The sequence below is a fragment of the Lissotriton vulgaris genome, chromosome 12 (assembly GCF_964263255.1).
Source record: "Lissotriton vulgaris chromosome 12, aLisVul1.2, whole genome shotgun sequence".
Lineage (NCBI taxonomy): Eukaryota > Metazoa > Chordata > Amphibia > Caudata > Salamandridae > Lissotriton > Lissotriton vulgaris.
The window spans coordinates 392,256,293-392,274,225 of NC_141700.1; the positions used below are offsets into that span (position 1 = coordinate 392,256,293).

Consider the following 17,933-nt stretch of genomic DNA (forward strand, 5'->3'; position numbering starts at 1 on the left):
GCAGATAAGACTGACAGTTTAAGTATAGGCCTCACTGCTGGCTCTTTAGGTAAATGAGCAAAAGTGGGGAAGCTGATACAAGCTGCCTTTGCAATTTTCAGCTATGCCATATGGACCAGCAGCGTATGATGTAGCGACACAGCTCCATGAGAAAAGAGCTTGAATTGCTGTACTCCAGCACAACAGCACAGTCCCCCAAATGGTGCATCATTACAAGCACTAAAAACAAGTTGGAAGCAACTTTGCAATGCATGTCCTTCTGACCCACCCACCTCCAGTTCACACTGGAATAGAGATTATGCCTCTGCTAATAGCGTAGCTATTTTTTTTACCTCAGTCCTCTTTGCAGTCCATCCTGGCATTGTAGTAAACCCGCAGGGGATGATTTGAGGAAAGGACACCTGGTGAGGGTGGGTTGGAGAAAAGGTATCAGTGGGGCACAAAAACAGCTGTGCAAAAAATAATTCCCCACTGCTGCTAGATCTCTTCTCTCCAGGTGAGTCATTGGTGTGGGAAATAGGAGAACACTTCTCTTACTATCAGAATAAGCATTTACAATGCAATAGGTCTCGCAATTACATTATTTTGAGCTATTGGCATTGTAAATTACATTTTTGTTTTCATTTCTAAAAAAACAAAGAAAATGCTCTTTAAATGACATTGTTTTTTATTTTTTTTTCATTTCTAAAAAACAAAGAAAATGCTCTTATGCAAAATGGCCATAGCTAACTTTTTTATAACTGCGAAATCTATTGCATTTACAATGCGTAGGTCTTGCATTTGTTTAGCGTTAGAGCTGAGTGAATCAGTGGGGACTGATGGTATATGCAGACACTAGGTGAAAAAGCCTCCATCTATTTATTTGTCTATTTATTTGTCGCAATGATCTCCGCTTACCGACTAGATATTGCTTCTATTCTCAATTGTCGCCTGTAAAGAATTGGAAAAGTTAGTGAGGCAAACTGAGATTTGGTCTCCTCACCTGTATCCAGGGAGGGTGACTTCTTCTCAAGTACTTGGCACAATGGGCCTCCACTTACATGTCCAGAGTAGCTGGAAGCTTGTCGGGGAGAACGGAGCACCAGAGCCCTGAGGCTGCGCTGCGCTTGACTTCAGGATGGTGGAGGTGCAATGATTTCGGTGGCTGTGGCTCGGCGCGGCTGTGTCGGCTCCTGCAGCAACAGGAAGAGATCGATAAAGGAGCAGTCCAGGGGCCCGTGGAGTGGGGCTTTTCATCAGGGGAAAAGACGGCTGCCTGATTGATGACCCATCCGGTGAGGGAGACTGCTTGTCCCCACATTTCACATGTTGCTTATTTCTAAAGGAATAGTTTTTATACAGGGACATCATCATAATCAGTCTCAACTGAATGGCTCTGACAAATCTGTGCCTGCAGCAGCCCGGGTTATGAGAGCCAGTGTGAGGAGAGGGAGGGGAGGTGGAGAGAGCAGGGCAGGCTGAGCAACTCCATTTAATGACACCTAATCTATTTTTCTTAAATGCCTTAATAAAGATTTAATTAAAAAGCTAAAGTGATAAAAAATGAAAGTTGAGACTTTGAAAGGTGCCATGATGCTACTGATCAGTAAATAAATCTGTTATTTTGCTCTGATTGACCTGAAAATTGCGGGGCCTGATCCTAAGATGGATGCAAACTGTGCACATTATTTGTTTGAACTACGCATGCAGGCGATTGTCCTCCTTCAGTTTCCTCAAAGTTGAAAGGTCAACACAACGTAGGTGCATCAACACCCGGCATGAGAGGAGTTAACCTCAAAGCTTTCATGGGCTCCTCTAAGAAGCACCGCAAAGATGGTGAAGAATGACATCGCAAATACAAGAAACACAAACACCGGGACAAGGAACCCTGGGCCCGTAAGCGTTCCCAGGAGCGAGGTGGCCGCGACCAAAAGACTTGCCGAGGGGGAGAACCTAGACCCGGGATACGAGCAGCAACAGCAGGGTGATAATGATCTGGTGTCATATCCTTAATGGGTGTGGAATATATCTTGCTGACACGTATTGTGCGAGGTCGTGTTGTCTGATGCTCGCCCTGGGAGAAGGTTGAAGGAGCCGCACTATAACGATACGAAACAACCGAAATTCCATGGGTGTATAAATAGCTGTCACTGAATCCTTTATAAGTGGCTTTACAGCTGGTGTTAAGCAGTACCGGGTATGTATATTCAAAGCAAAGTTCAGCTAGTTGCTAATATCTTTGAGGGTATATATGATATGTTATGGACTTAGGAGAGTGTAAGGTGTAGGGCAAATCTGTGCCTGCAGCAGCCTGGGTTAAGAAAGCTAGTGTGAGGAGAGGGATGGGTGTGGAGAGAGCAGGGCAGGCCTAGCAACTCCATTGTGTGCTGTGAGCCGGGTGCGTGACCGCGCTAATGCTACGCTAATTAGAAACAGATGGCCCCTATAAAGATAAGAAATTGCTTCAGGAGAGCCGTGAAGCAGCCGATCCAGTTCGGATGGGACTGACTTAAGGGAGAAAGGGCAGTGTCCAAAAAGCATTCTTTTCAATTGGAAGCCAGCTTTTAGCATAAACGCTGACACGACCCAATGAAATGATGTGTGGGGCTTCAGATCCCCTTCTGAAATCTCCACTCTCACTATATGACTCGCCGAGCGAGCAGCGCATGTGGTGCAACTCTAGGCGAGACCTAAAAAGTGTACAGGCACTCTTCTCTTCCGGGGAATACTCATCAATAGTCATAAGCACTGAATTATCTCCGCCCACAAGCGATAACCTGGATCATATACAAAAAAATACATATATATGTGTATGTTTTATAAAAGAAGTCGATAGTACTAAATAAACACACAAAGATTTATGTATAACATACAAATATGCAGCCCCATACATATCCAATAGGCTAAGAAGCCTAAGTTGCATGTATTTCTCTAGTATGAAAATAACACCTATACATATAATGTAAGAGAAGGACATGCACAGTAATAGCGTTCCGCAGTAACCTTTTATTTTCATTTAAAAAAACTGTAATAGCAGGCAATTAGCCTAAAAAAGGCTGCATAAATAAATAACATCCTTGTATAGAAAAGAAAACTGGCCCCTTGCCTTTAAGGCCTCAGAGACCCCGAGTACTTTGCCTGTAAGGCCTTCAGGAGCCCGCTGCTCCCATCATGCACAACAGGTGACAGTTAGGTCAGTTCTTTTTTCCGGCACCTTCTGTGAGGAACCTGTAGCTTGAGCTTAACTGATTTTTACTTTTTCCAGTCAGAATTTATTTTCTAACTACTTTATTCGACTTTCCTTGTTACTGGCTTTATTTACCAGTCTTTTTCTGACAAATTGGTCATTCTTTTTAGTTAGAAATGCCACCTTTACTTTCTAAATGTCCTTCATGTTAGAAGAAGATGTCCAAATCTCTTTGTCGTGTGTCTACCTTCTTCTCACGACACAGAGATTTGCTACCACTGTCTTCAACTTTCAAGAAGAACATTGAAAGATAGAGAGAAGATCAGACTTCTCGGTTTGATGGAGAGAGGTAAACATCGGAAAAGCGGCCCAGAGAGTCAGCATACCTCTAAAGAGCCCTCCTCTCAGGAAAAAACGGCAAAGATCTACATCACCAGGCGGTAGAAGTAAGAAAAAATGACATCAACGTTGAGACCAACGACACAAGTAAGATCGATGTCGAAGACAAGATCACTGTCGAGAAGTAAGTCGACGTCAAGACCAACGACGCAAGTAAGATCAACGTCAAAGACAAGATCACAGTTGAGAAGTAAGTGGACGTTGAGACATGGTTCGGGCTCGAAGCATGATAGACCTCAGTCGACGTCAAAGCACCCGTTGACATCAAGTCAGAGGTCGACGTCGAGATCTCTGCCTCCTTCTCTAAGGTCGGCGTCGAGACACTGCAGATCACCCTCTCAGACCCATCAGCGGTCTATGTTGAGGTCACGATCGCCTTTGACAAAGTCGACGTCGAAGATGCCGCATGTACACCAGCGGTCGACATCGAAGAGACCGATGTCGAGGGCTTCTTCTCATAGGTCTCCACCGTCAAGAGTGTCGCCGCCACGGTTGTCGTCGATGGTGGTTCACTCCGGTTCCACGTTGATCGTCGTCGTAACACTGGTGTACATGCTGCATCTTCGACAGACAATTTGTTCCTGCTGAAGACACAGAAAGACTACGTCGAGATCACGACACTCGACGTTGAGGGAAACTTCTTTCTCGCCTGTTATCACTATTATACAGATTACACCGGAGGGCTCTCCGACTACCAGGAATACGTCTCCTCCTATCAACATGTCACCAAGATGGTTGGATGACATTAGTCACTGGGTAATCCAACCCCAGCCTCCTGAGAGGCCTCCTCCCACGGAATCTTCACAACCTTCTGCTGGTAGGTCCCTGAAGCGATCCAGATCTCCATTAAGAAGCCGTTCACGCTCAAAAGAGCGCACAAGATCCCGCCGATTGCATACACCAAGGATAAGACGGCGGTCACCTACAACGACCCTATCAACAAGGTCTTCGTATAGAGACTACTCACCAACTATCTTGTCAATGTCACCATCCAGGGTTTCCCCTGTTAATGATATTGGGACATTCAACAAGGTGCTGTGTAGAGGTGCCAGCAAGTTGAATATGAACATGCCTGTTCCTCAGGTGACTACTTCTATCATATTTGAAACTCTGCACTATCAAGCTGCCGCAAAGCCTCTTCTCTCTTTGATGCCAGGATTGTTAGAGCATGCAATGAAAACCTTTTTGACACCTGCCACAGTGGGCTCTGATCCCGCAAGAATTTAAAAAAAGTACAAGGCCCCAGACCAAGATCATTTGTTTCTTCGGTCTGACCCGCCACCAGACTCCCTTATAGTTGCCACCGTCAGAAAGGCTCATTCCAATACTTCCATCTCATCTGCTCCTCCAGAGAAGGGCAGCAAAGGCATGGACTCTTTAGGAAGGAGAATGTGCAATACTTCTGGATCTGTCCTGAGAGTGGCTAGCACAGCCACTCTACTGGGACAATATGACCGGTCTTTATGGGACTCTTCAACAAGATTTACAGAAAAATTACCCAAAGACGACCAACGGGATTTCCAAGAGATTTTACAGGAAGGTGGGTTGGCAGCAAGCTAGATCATTAGTACAGCGGCGATTCTGCAGACTTAGCAGCCCATGGATACCACATGGTATGTGCTCTAGAAGATCAGCAGGGCTTCAACTCCATGGTCTCAAGCCCGATGCTCAAAGAAAGTTAGTCAATCTGCCCTATGATGGCTGGACGAGCCATTAAAGGGCAGATTGACTATCTTTCATTGATGTCACAATTCAAAAATGAAAACTGAGTTGGATACCCTCAAGGCTGTAAGCCTCGAACAGAAGAAGGAATTCCGCCGTCGGTTCTGTTCTTATGACAAACGCCCTTTCCAGCAGCGGGTTCAAACCCCTAACTGTACCTCGCAGACCCAGGAAAGACGCAACAAAAATCCCAATTTCAACAACGTAGACCGGGACGAGGTAGAGTTGCGAACAAACAACAGTCAACAGCACAAAATCAGCCACAAATGTGATGAGGTGTGTCTTCCTCCAAAGCTGTTGTCCACTCCGGTGGGGGGGGTTTGTTACATCTGGAGGAGTGGAAACGTATAACAAAAGACAAATGGGTCATCAATATTGTACAAAATGGCTATCTTCTCAGGTTTCGAACTCTTCCTCCATCTATTTCTCACCGCGACCATCGATTGTTGCAAACTGAGGTAAACACCTTATTAAGGAAAGGAGCTATAGAGAAAGTTCCCGTCCCTCAAAGAAATCAGGGAGTCTACTCTTGCTACTTCCTTGTGCAGAAAAGAGGCCCCACCACAGAATACAGACCGATACTGGACTTGAGACTGTTGAACAGATATATTCGTAGAGAGAAATTTCGAATGTTAGCACTCCATCAAATATTCCCACAGCTTCATCAAGGGGATTGGATGTGCTTCATCAACAAAACGCATACTTCCACGTGCCAGTATGAAAGAAACATCGCAAATTTCTACGGTTTCAAGTGTCATTCCAACATAACCAATACTCAGTTCTCCTGTTCAGGCTCAAATCAGCCCCCCGAACATTCTCCAAATGTATGGCTGTGGTGGCCGCTTTTCTCCGCAAGCAGAAAATTTTCATATATCCTTACCTGGACAACTGGCTCCTGAAGAGTTCATCTCCCACACTGCTGCTGGATCACCTGTCATGCTGCCTTCAGCTTCTCAATACCTTGAGCCTTCATGTCAATTTCAAGAAATCCATACTAAATCCAACGCAAAAGATACATTACCTAGGCTCCTTCCTGGATACCAAAAAAGCAAGCGTGTGTCTTTCTGAGGAGAGGTTGTCCTCAATCCAAGAAAAATGCCTGAACCTCCTTCACAGGCATCTCCTGACAGTTAGACAGGTGTCATCACTACTGGGCTCGATGTCTTCATGCATCTTTATACTACCAAATGCACGATTGCACATGCGTTCATCACAGCAATGCTTGGAAGAACAGTGGATGCAGGTATCAGGGTGCTGGGAGGATCATGTAATTCTCCACCAATCAGCCAGAGACTCCATCGGTGGTGGATGAAGCGATGGCACCTGATGAAGGGAGTCCCTTTTCACAAGGACCCTCCAACCCAGACAATAGTCACGGATACCTCTCTCCAGGGATGGGGTGCTCATGTGGGTCCTCTACAAGTAAAAGGTCTATGGTCCGACTCAGAAAATAGTTTTTTATTTATTTATTTTAAAAGTTTTATATAGCGCGGACAAGATCCTTGCAGATATCAGAGCGCTTTACAAAGAGAAGTACATGAGGGAGCATAGTTAGACAGATAAATCAATAGGTCAAATAGTACAAATAGGTGGCAACAAAGCCATACATGAGTACAAAATAGTACAAATAGGTGGCTACAAAGCCCAACATGTGAGTAATAAGACAGTTAATACAAATAATCAAAAGGGTCAGACATGTAGTATAGATCGGTGCAGAGTACTAACAGTGTTCGAGATAGTAGTTCAGGTGTATTTAGCCATGAGGATAGCTTTTACTTCATTTTTAAAGAGTGTGGTGGAAGAGATCAGCCTGGTTTCCAGCGGGAGAGAGTTCCAGATCCTAGGCGCCATTCCTGAGAAGGAGCGCTTATATGTTTTTTCCTTCCGGAATCTTCGAGGTTTCAACAGAAGATTGTTTGTGCCTCTGGTGTTTCTAGCTCCTCCGGAGATTGTCAGTTTCTGAGCGAGGTATCCGGGTGAGTTTAGATGTACCGCCTTGTGTGTCATGCAGGCGATTTTCAGATGTATTCTAGCTTCAAAAGGCAGCCAGTTCAGGGATTTCAAGTCAGGGGTAATATGGGAGTGTTTTTTTGACCCAGTGATGAGTCTCGCTGCAGCGTTTAGAGAAGCTCTTAGGGGTACGGTTGTAGTTAGGGGGAGTCCACAGAGGGCGATGCTGCCGTATTCAATTCGTGGGATGACTAGTGCTTGTACTGCGGTTTGGAAGTCTTTGGCTGGGAGGTAGTTTTTAAGTTTCCTCAGAGTGTTGATCTGGAAGTTTGCTCCCTTTGTTGCCTTGCTGATATGTTGCTGCATGTTCAGATTGGTGTCTAGTGTTATGCCTAGGGATTTTGCTGAGTCCACGATGGTGGGTTGGACATTGAGTGCGGTTAGGTCTTTAAGCCAAATTTGAGTGGTGGAGACCTTCGCTGGAGGTGAGATCAGAAGGAACTCTGTTTTCAGGGCATTGAGTTTGAGATGATTATCGGCAAGCCAGGATTGGGTGCATCTGATCGTTGAGTTCAGGAGCAAGATGTCCTTGGGGGACTGTAATTTGAGATAAAGTTGGGTGTCATCTGCGTACATGTGAAAGTGTACATTGGATGCTTGTAGCAAGGTGGTGAGAGGTTCCATGACTAGGTTGACAGAGTTGGGGATAGAGAGGATCTTTGGGGGACACCTAGCGTTACGGGTATTGGCGAGGACATCAGGTTGTTGCTCTTGAATTTCTGCGACCTGTTGTGAAGAAAGGAGGTGAACCACTTGAGAACAGTTCCAGATAAACCCATTCTTGTGTTTAGAAGCTCTAGTAAATTCTCATGTTTAACGGTATCGAATGCTGAAGAGAGATCCAGGAGGATGAGGAGGCAGGTGTCGTTTTGGTCTAGCATTTGAAGTGCGTCGTCAATTATGTGAGTCATAGCAGTTTCTGTACTGTGCCCTGCTCGGAAGCCTGACTGGTGAGGGTTGAGGAGATCAAATTGTTCAATGTGATTAGTCAATTGCAGTTGTGCGCATTTTTCCAGCAGTTTGGCGAGAGTGGGAATATTGGTAATGGGTCGGTAATTGTTGAGATCAGAGGGGTCGGCGGTAGGTTTCTTTAGAAGAGGCGTGACCTGACCAACTTTGAGGGAGTCAGGTATGCTTCCTTGTTGGAGGGAGCTGTTGATAATTTTAGTCCAGAGAGGGATAAGCAAGGGGGTAAAGTCTTTTACTGCTGCAGCAGGAAGGGGGTCCGAGAGGTGATTGGATGGTTTCAGGGTGCTGAGCAGTTTGCCAATTTCTTCTTCTGAGTATATGCCAAAGGTTGACCATGTGGCATTGTTTTTTGGTTCAGTGGCTGCTAGGCACTGGGGTATGGAGTAGAGGCTTGCGTCAATGAGGAGATCGCTCTTTATGTTGTCAGTTTTTTGGGTAAAGAAAGCAGCGAAGTCTTCAGAGGAGGGTGCCTCACGCGCAGTGTTGAGTGGTTGGGGTTGATCCTCGGATTGTGATCTGATTAGCTCAAACAGTTTTCTCGGGCGGTTTTTTGCTTGGTCGAGCTGGAGGCTGAAGAAGTCTGATTTTGAGCGTTTTATTTTCCTGAAGTAGGCGTTTCTCTTTTTCTTCAGATCTTTTAGGTGCATTGCTGAGGGAGCTGATCTCCAGGTACGCTCTGCCATTCGCATGTCTCGTCTATCTTCATTGAGTCTCCCGTCGTACCATGGATTGGAGACTTTAGTAGAGGCTCTTTTTAACTGCATAGGAGCAGTCTCATTAATTATGGAGGTCATAGCGTTGAGATAGTGGTCAGTCAGTGTTTGAACGTCCGTATCGCCTGTTGGTGGCAGTAGGAGATTGCACCTGTTAGGGGGCAAAGAGCCTGGGTTGAGTTTTTTCATGTCTCTTTTCCAGATTTTGGGTTTGGATAATTGAGCCGGGTTAACTTTAACTTTTTCATTGATATAGAATGTGACAGTATGATGATCTGACCAGTCGCAGGGTTGGATGGACTCGAGTTGGATAGACTCCTCTTTGGAGATGATCAGGTCGAGGATAGAACCTTTCTCGTGGGTCGGGCTGTTGCATATTTGGGTGAGGTTGAGGGCATCGAGGAAGTTTTTAAGACTATTTACCACCGCGTCCTTGCAATCGTTCCAGTGTAGGTTGAAGTCACCAAGGTATATTTGGGTGAGCTGCCGACCGGAATTGGTTGAGATCATATCCACGATTTGTTGGGAAAAGGTGAAGTTGTCCCTGGGTGGGTGGTAGATGCTGTGAAGAGAGCATATCGGTTTGCCCTCACTGAAGATGTCAAGGCAGATGTATTCCCAGGATGTTGGGGATGGTAGGGAGGTCGTATTGACTTTCTGAACAGAGAGGTAATTCCTGTAGATGCATGCGATTCCACCACCTAATTTGCCTGCTCTGTCTAGCCTGATAATGTGGTAGTTGGGAGGAACCAGAATGTCCATTATAGGTGTCGAAGATTCAGTTAGCCAGGTTTCGGTCAGGATGATTAGGTCAAGGTCCATTGATAAGAGGAGATCAGCAATAGCGGCAGAATGTTTCGAGGCCGATCTGCAGTTGAGGAGAGTGCATTTGAGACGGGGTGTGATGAGGGTGGTAGACGGTTCTAGAGAGAGAGGGACTTTTTAAGGTTATTGGGGATGGAGAATCTGCTGTTTAGTGTGGGGGGTCTAAGGGGATTTGAGTGTATCGTGGGAATGTTGAGGTGTGGGGTGGTTGTGTGATTTTGGGGGGCTGGGTCGTAGGAGCGGAGAAGGGTGAGTGTGTCGCGGTCAGAAGTAGAGTTGTGGGTGCGACGAGGGCGGTTGTTGCGATTGCTAGCTGGGAGTGAGGTCAGGTTGGGGGAGAGTTGAGTGAGAGAGTTAGTCGGAAGGGTGGGGGACCCATTGGGCGGGGAGGTGTAGTTGTGTGATGGGTTGTAGGGACGACGAGGGGGACGAGGGCAGTTGCTGCGCCTATGAGCAGGGATTGACGCCCGGTTTGGGGCGTGTTGAGTGAGGGAGTCTGTTGGAGGGGTAGGGGACAAGTTGGGAGGGGAGGTGGGTGAGGGGTGTATGGGGTGGGTGGCGAGTAGTTCCTTGATGTTGTGTATGTCTTCTTTGATCTGATTGAGGGTGGCCATGATGTTGTCCATCGTGGGGTAGGTGGTGGAGGTGGGGGCGGCAGTCAGAGGTGAATGGCTGACCAGGCAATTCCTGTGCAGGTGGGAGCGTGGCCTGGAGTTCGAGGAGGTATGCGTTGTGTTGGTGTACGGGAAGGTGTTAGGGAGGAGAGAGGTTTTGGGCGGGAGGGGTGTGGATGAGGTAGGGAGGGGGTTGGTGGTATGAGTGAGGGCATTGGTGGTAGGCGGGGGGGACAGTGTGTAGGCTGGGAGACTGATAGTCGTGGTGGGGGAGCAGGAAGGGTAATGGGGGCTGAGAGTAGGAGGGGAAATGGGATAGGGGATGGTCCTGTTGTGGGGAGGGGGAGTTAAATTAAGAGAGGAGGTGTTTTCTGCGTGGTTGGTTAGAGGGTAATGGGGACTGAGAATGGGGGGGGATGAAGGGGGGGATTTGTCGAAGTGCGTGTTGTTCTGGTGCTGGACTAGGTTAGGTGTGTTGTGGGTGAGAGCTGTGCTGTCAGGGGTGAGCGGAGTGTTGATGCCCGCTGTAGGTGTGAGAGGAGTGTTGATGGTGTGTGTGGAGGTCTGGGGGTTGGTAGAGGGGGTGGGGGTGTGAGTGGTGTATGAGGGGGAGCGATCTGTGTCTGTGTTTGAGGCGTGTGTTACAACTGCATGGTGCTGAACTGGGATAGAGGGGTTGTGGGTGGGAGATGGGCGATCAGGGGTGGTAGGTGTGTCCCTGATTGAGGAGTATGTAGCTGTGAGGTCATGGTTGGTGGAACTGGAGGGGATAGGAGTGTTGGACCGCGAATATGAGAGGTGCTCTTTGAAGGTGGGGAACAGGTTGCTGTCTGTGGATTGAGCTAGGACAATCCCGTTATTGTAAATGGTGATGGTGGCTCTGCCTGGAAAGAATTGGGATGGTGTAATGGAGAGAGTTAGGCTGTGAGCGGGTTTCCTGGTGGAGGAGACGGTGAGTAGGGTGAGGAACGCATTTCTCCATTGAGCTCTGCGAGTGGTGTGGAATATGATATCAGTGTTCAGGGATCCATTGACCGGTGAGAAGTAGGTGTCAGCAAAGGGGGTTTCAGGGTGTGACCTAAGGAAGTTGTGTTTAAAGCTTTTAGCGGCTTTTTTGGTGAGTGACAGTGGGTAGTTGATTTTATATGTGTGATTGTCGATAGGGTCCATGTTGCGATGATGGTTTAGGAGGGAATGGGGGAAAGCAGTATAGTGGTACACATGTGCAGGAAAAACAAATACATACAGTAGGTTACACGGTGCAAGAGTAGTACTAGTGATCAATCAGCAAAGCCCAAATGTAAGAGTGTGCAGGGAAACATATACATACAGTAAGTTATAGAGTGGTGTGGAATATGATATCAGTGTTCAGGGATCCATTGACCGGTGAGAAGTAGGTGTCAGCAAAGGGGGTAGAGCTGAGAGCCGTACACCTAGCACTCAAGTCACTATTCCCGTCGTTCAAGTCTCGGTCCATTCTAATCCAAACGGACAATACAAAGACGATGTATTATTTGAACAAACAGGGCGGCACCCGATCAAAAACACTCTCCATAGAGTCTCAAACCATATGGAACTGGCTTCTAGCGAGAGACTTGTCAATAGTGGCCATTCATCGACCAGGCTCTCTCAACTCCAAGGCGGACTTCCTCAGCAGAGACTTTGTCGAGGCCCATGATTGGGTCTCAACAACGAGGTCGGTCACAGCATTTTTCGAGAATGGGGAATGCCAGACATCGACCTTTTTGCAGACGCGGTAAACGCATCCAGATTTCCCGAACAAGAATCTCAAGGGAATGCCCTTTTGATCGAATGGTCTCAGAGCTTACTGTACGCTTTTCCACTGATTCCGTTGATCCCAATTGTAATCAACAAGCTGTAGAGGACCAACGCCAGGATGATCCTAATAGCCCCAGAAGTGCCTCGCCAGTGGTGGTTTCCGGACCTCCTTCAACTATCGGAAGTGCCACACAGGAGGTTGCCATGCTGTCCAGATCTCCTATCCAAACAGACAGGGAGAGTATTCCACCCCAACCTCTCCTCCCTCCGGTTGACAGCATGGCTCCTGAAGTCATACAATATGGACACCTACAATTGAATCCAGACTGTATGGCTATTCTCAAAGAAGCGAAAAGACCTTCCACGAGGAAATCGTATGCCTTGATGTGGAAGAGTTTCTTCCTATGGTGTGTGGACAATGGACAGGGCAGGAACAGGTGATTTTATCATACTTGCTGCATTTGGCTAGATCTGGTCTTCAGTGCACTTCTCTCAAAGTACCACAGCCTATAAGAAGTCCCCCAATCAGACTTCTTTGTTTAGAATTCCTGTGGTAAAGGATTTTCTAGAGGGCTTGAGAAAGGTTTATCCACAAGTCAGGTCTCCTTCTCCTCCATGGGAGCTTAACATTGTATTAACAAAGTTGATGGGAGCCTCTTTTGAGCCTCTTGGCCTCTTTTTTGGTGGCTATTACATCTGCTCACAGGGTGAGTGAGATCCAAGCTCTCTGCTGTAAAGAACCTTACACTGTGTTTCACGTAAACAGAGTAGTTCTCAGAACACATCCTAGTTTTTTGCCTACAGTAGTCTCTAACTTTCATATTAACCAGACTATCACTTTACCTACCTTTTTTCTGAAACCTTCGAATCCTCCTGAATGATCTCTCCCCTACCTAGATCTCAAGAGGTTTCTGAAGTTTTACCTAGACAAATCAAAGGCCCTGAGGAAATCAGAACGTTTGTTTATTAACTATGGGCCTGTTAACACAGGTTCTGCAGCCTCCTAAAGATCCATCTCGAGATGGATAGTTTCTTATATTATACTGTCATAGCAGTTGGCCAACAAATTCCTTCTTGGGAAACCTAAGGCCCATTCCACTAGAGGGAAAGCTTCTTCCACGGCTCTGCTGAGGAATGTCCCCATGGCAGAAATGTGTAAAGCGGCTACATGGCGATCAGTTCATACGTTTACTCGCCACTACCGTTTAGATGCTGACTCGCAGGCAGATGCTCAGGTTGGGCAGGCCTCGCTGAGAAACTTGTATGCTAATACCTTTTAACATGTGCATGCCAATTTTGTTTGCTGGTTTTTGCTTGTCCGCGAGGAAGTGGGTATGGGCTTGCTACTCTATTACGTGCTTATGACTATTGATGAGTATCCCCTGGAAGAGAAGGATAAGTTACATACCTGTAATCCTAGTTCTCTTCCAGGGGTATACTCATCAAAGTCATAAGCAACCCTCCTGCCTCCCCGGACGAGCATTAACAGTTTATACAGTATTGTTGCATTTTAGATGCGGGTTCCTACAGGTTTCCTTTACCGTACAAAAGAACTGACTTAACTGTCACCTGCGGTGCATGATAGGAGAAGAGGGCTCCTGGAGGCCTTAAAGGCAAAGTGCTCAGGGTCTCTGAGGCCTTAAAGGCGAGGTGCCAGTTTTCTTTTCTGTACAAGGATGTTATTTATTCATGCAGCATTTTTAAGGCTAATTACTTGCTATTACCTGTTTTCGTTTTTAAAATTAAACGATTATTGCGGAATTCTGTTACTGTGCATGTCCTTCTCTTACGTTATATGTGTATGTGTTATTTTCATACTAGAGAAATACATGTAACTTTGGCTTCTTAGCCTATTGGATATGCATAGGGCTGCATATTTTTATGTTATACATTTATATATGTGTGTGTTTATTTAGTAGTATGAACTACTTTTATAAAACATACAGATATATATGTATTTTTCTGTACATGCTCCAGGTTCCCGCTCGCGGGCAGAGATAATTCAGTGCTTATGACTTTGATTAGTATACCCCTGGAAGAGAACTAGGATTACAAGTAAGTAACTTATCCTTTCTGTTTCTAGGGCAGTAGACCGGGAAAGAGTACCATCTGACCAAGCTTTATGCAGTGCAAGCAGAACACTATGAAGAATGAGCACCATGAGGAGACCGCAAGCAGAATGGGATAAAGGTTTAGGAGTGTGTGGAAGGAGAATAGGGTGTGTCAGATGGTCAAAAAGTGGAAGGTGCACGTCTGAGAATGGAAGGGTCAGAAAAGCAGTGGCTCCATGCATCTGAGTGCTTTGCTTGCACCTCTTGCACTGTCAGTTTTGATCGGAACAACTCAAATTCTTATGCCACAGATTGCTCCGGCTACCAGTGGAAGTCAAGATGGGGAAGGCCATTTGCAGTAAGAGCATCAGGATGATTCCAGTCCTACGGATAGCCACTTTTCCTGTTAAAAGCATTCCATTGCAGCACTGGATTGGCAGAGCAATGTCACTGCGGCTCACTGCAATGGGCGGATGTTCTTACAATGCCAAAACTTCGTAGGTTATGAATGACCGTTACAACCAACCAATGACTGATAAACTTGAACTGATGAGCATGTGAAAGATACTTACAAAAACGTGCTCTATAGATAACTGACTTAGCTAAAGTGCTAGTTCTTGAACAAGAAAGGAAACTTGTAATTATCCAATATTAGGGTATCTTCCATAGATTCACATGCCTGAATCATTCCCCGTCGTCGGGATGGAAGTCCCCGGTACATAAATAAAGTAATACAACAAAACAAGGTTCCCTCGTGGCCTAAATACTTTTCATGTTATGACATAGTTCTCATATTTTACGAAAGTCCTTCAAGGCATGACAAAGACACTTTCTTCGATTCTGTTTACAATAATTTATTAACCTTTTTTTTATATCAAAAACTATTTTCCACTTTTTTATGGTATATATTTTCCTTTTGAATTCATTATATTCTTTTAGTCCATTCATAAAAATAGTAAAAGTACAAATCGTGTATATTTGTCAAATTTTATATACAGATCAAACAAGATACCCTACATCCCACACACCTATACACACTTGCACACTGCTCATACATACGACAACAACACATCACTTCTCATCCAGAACAATCTTTCTTCTGTGGCTAAGGTAACACAGATTGTAATGTGAATTTCCATGCCAGGTCGACGCGAGTTTCGGTGGGCTTGCACCACCTTCCTCAGGACCGCGACAGAAAAAAGCTTGCTTCCTTATTTTGTGGACGCAGGGTATCCTCTAGTAGCTATGAAGATGCACAAATGCGCTATCAAAGGCTGAAGGGTCGCTTGGTTCAGTTGTCAGTCCTATTAAGAGCATGAGTATTTGAACTTTGTTATTATATAGTTCCTTTTTCTTATTTGGACAATCCCAAACAAAGTCTTTGACGGAGTTATCTTGCTGGCATCAGGAGGCTTGACTTTATATTAATTCTTCCATTAATTCGTGATTCAACAATTTTTTGTTCTTTCTTGAGTTTTGTATTCGATCAGAGGTGCTTTTCGGTAGGCCATCCATTCCTTGTTGTGTCTCCGATTCTAATCCATTTTGGAAGGCAACGTTAGTAATATCTCATTAGACATATAGAGTAATAGGTCAAAGCCTTACATTAGTAACATATCCATGTCCTTTTGTAAAAAGGACCAAACTCTAAAAACCAATCCGCTATCACCACCCTCTGGAAGCTTCCTGGAAGTAGCTTTGGTCCCTCAGATTTTCTACTGCACGTCGTGCTAAGGGAGTCTTCATTGAGCTCTGCTCAGTTTTTCCTTGTTTCTGGATTTCTAGTGATTTTTCATTCAGCATTCCTTCTTCAGTGTGAAGTTCCCAATATCTTTATGGCAGATACTCCTAAGAAAGGCCTTTTTAGGCCCTGTTCTTCCTGTGGTAAAAAGAGGCTTCATGTTGACGATCTACAAAAAGACTGCCTCTACTGTCTTTACCCGGATCATTCCTCAAAGGACTGTAAGGTATATCATACCTTTTCTTCTAAGACCCTCAAAGCCCGGGAGGGACACCTTTTAATTTGGCTGCAGACACTTAAGGACAAAGACCAAGCTTGGTCTTCTGAAGAGAGTGAGGGCTCCTCCAAATCTTCAGGATCCTCTCAAGAAAGGCCCAGAGTTACTGCTCCAGGACCTTCGTCTCAGCCCTCTCAAAAGAAGACGCACAGAAAGTCTTCAGAGGCACACCTTAAGGCTTTACCAGCAAAGGTTTCTCCACAGGAGGTTCTACACATTTTTAAGAAGCCTGGTTCCATCTCATAGACGACTGCCTCATAGACGGTGGCTTTGACTGCGCGAAAATCCCCATCTACAGCTTACAGGGGACAGCAAGGTATCAATCTTCTAACCTCAAATCTTTGCCTAACTAACATGAGGTTTATTTACCCGTCTAGAGGACAGCGTTAATTTACGAATGCTTCCTGACAGCCCGATTACTTACCGTGAAGCTTCTTCTTCTTTTTGCAAGCAGTAAGTTCTCTCGTGCTTAGCCCCCAGCAGAAATGGATTTAACCTGTGATTCATTTATGTTCTTAGTATAGCTAGGACTGTCTATTTGTGCTAGTCCAGCCGTATCTCAAAATAACTTGGCAATTATGCAACAATCATGTAATGGTCCTCTGTGCAAAACGGTCCTCTGCAGTCCACCTATTTCTCTGGGATCTCATTAGGACCCTTCTAATTTTGTTTTGATGCCGTCCTCTAGGAACTCTGCCCAACCCCTCCTTTCCTGTCTTGATGAAGACCCGTTTGTAAGGGAACATCCACCCTACACCTGTCAGGGTCTAAACGTAGACTACTACCCCCGTACCAGTTTCTACCCCTAGCAAGACTTACACTACTGACCTCAGAAGCTTGGTTGTTTGCAAAGTCTACTCCTGTTTGGCTCCCGTGGGAAGCCAATAATAACTTTGTCTGTCTGTAAATAAGTATGCTTGACCTGCACCACGTTCCCCATCCTACACCACTTCCTACCACTTCACCTCTTCCATCCCACCCCTCCCCCTTTTGGGCACAACTATTTACCAATTGATAAGTTTCATGCAATGTATACCAATGTGTGGTTGAGTACTCTATGAATAAATACCATTGTACTCCTAACTTTACGGATATCTCTGAATCTCTTTTGACATGTGTTTTTAGCGGTCCTCCCGTTCTGGGACCCCTCTTACTATAATACTGTATACCCAGGTCCCAGTGACTTCCTTTGGGTTGACCCTACCTTTGTAACGCATACATGTACCAAGCATTATTGCTTGGATACGGAACTCATGAAGGATGCTGCAGTGGGACAGGCGGTCCTACGTCACCTATTTCAATAGAGGTGAGCCTTCTTTTCATCCCACCATCCTCGCTTTCATACGCACATTTCTTTATTGTGTTCTTTAATGTTTCTTTGATTGCAGTTTGGTACTTTCTATGTGTCACTTTGATATGGTATTATCTAGTGAATTTGTATATGCTGTACCATCCGAAATGTGCTTATCAATGCTTACTACTCTGATTCAGGCACGTGAATCTATGAAAGATACCCTAATACTGGATAAGAAATGCGTTACCTACCTGTAACTGCAGTTATCCAGTATTGGTATCTTTCATACATGCACATGCAACCCACCCACCTCCCCTGGAAGTGCTCACCTAGTTGTCTCAGTGATACACCTACTTAGCACTGTGCTTACGAA

The 17,933-nt window shown here is 45.5% G+C and overlaps 1 protein-coding gene across 7 annotated transcripts in view; it reads left to right on the top strand.

Moving 5' to 3' along the window:
* The window catches only part of CYLD (CYLD lysine 63 deubiquitinase), a 516,546-nt gene that overhangs the window by 187,420 nt on the left and 311,193 nt on the right, over positions 1 to 17,933 (top strand). The gene's annotated exons all lie outside the window — the stretch shown is intronic.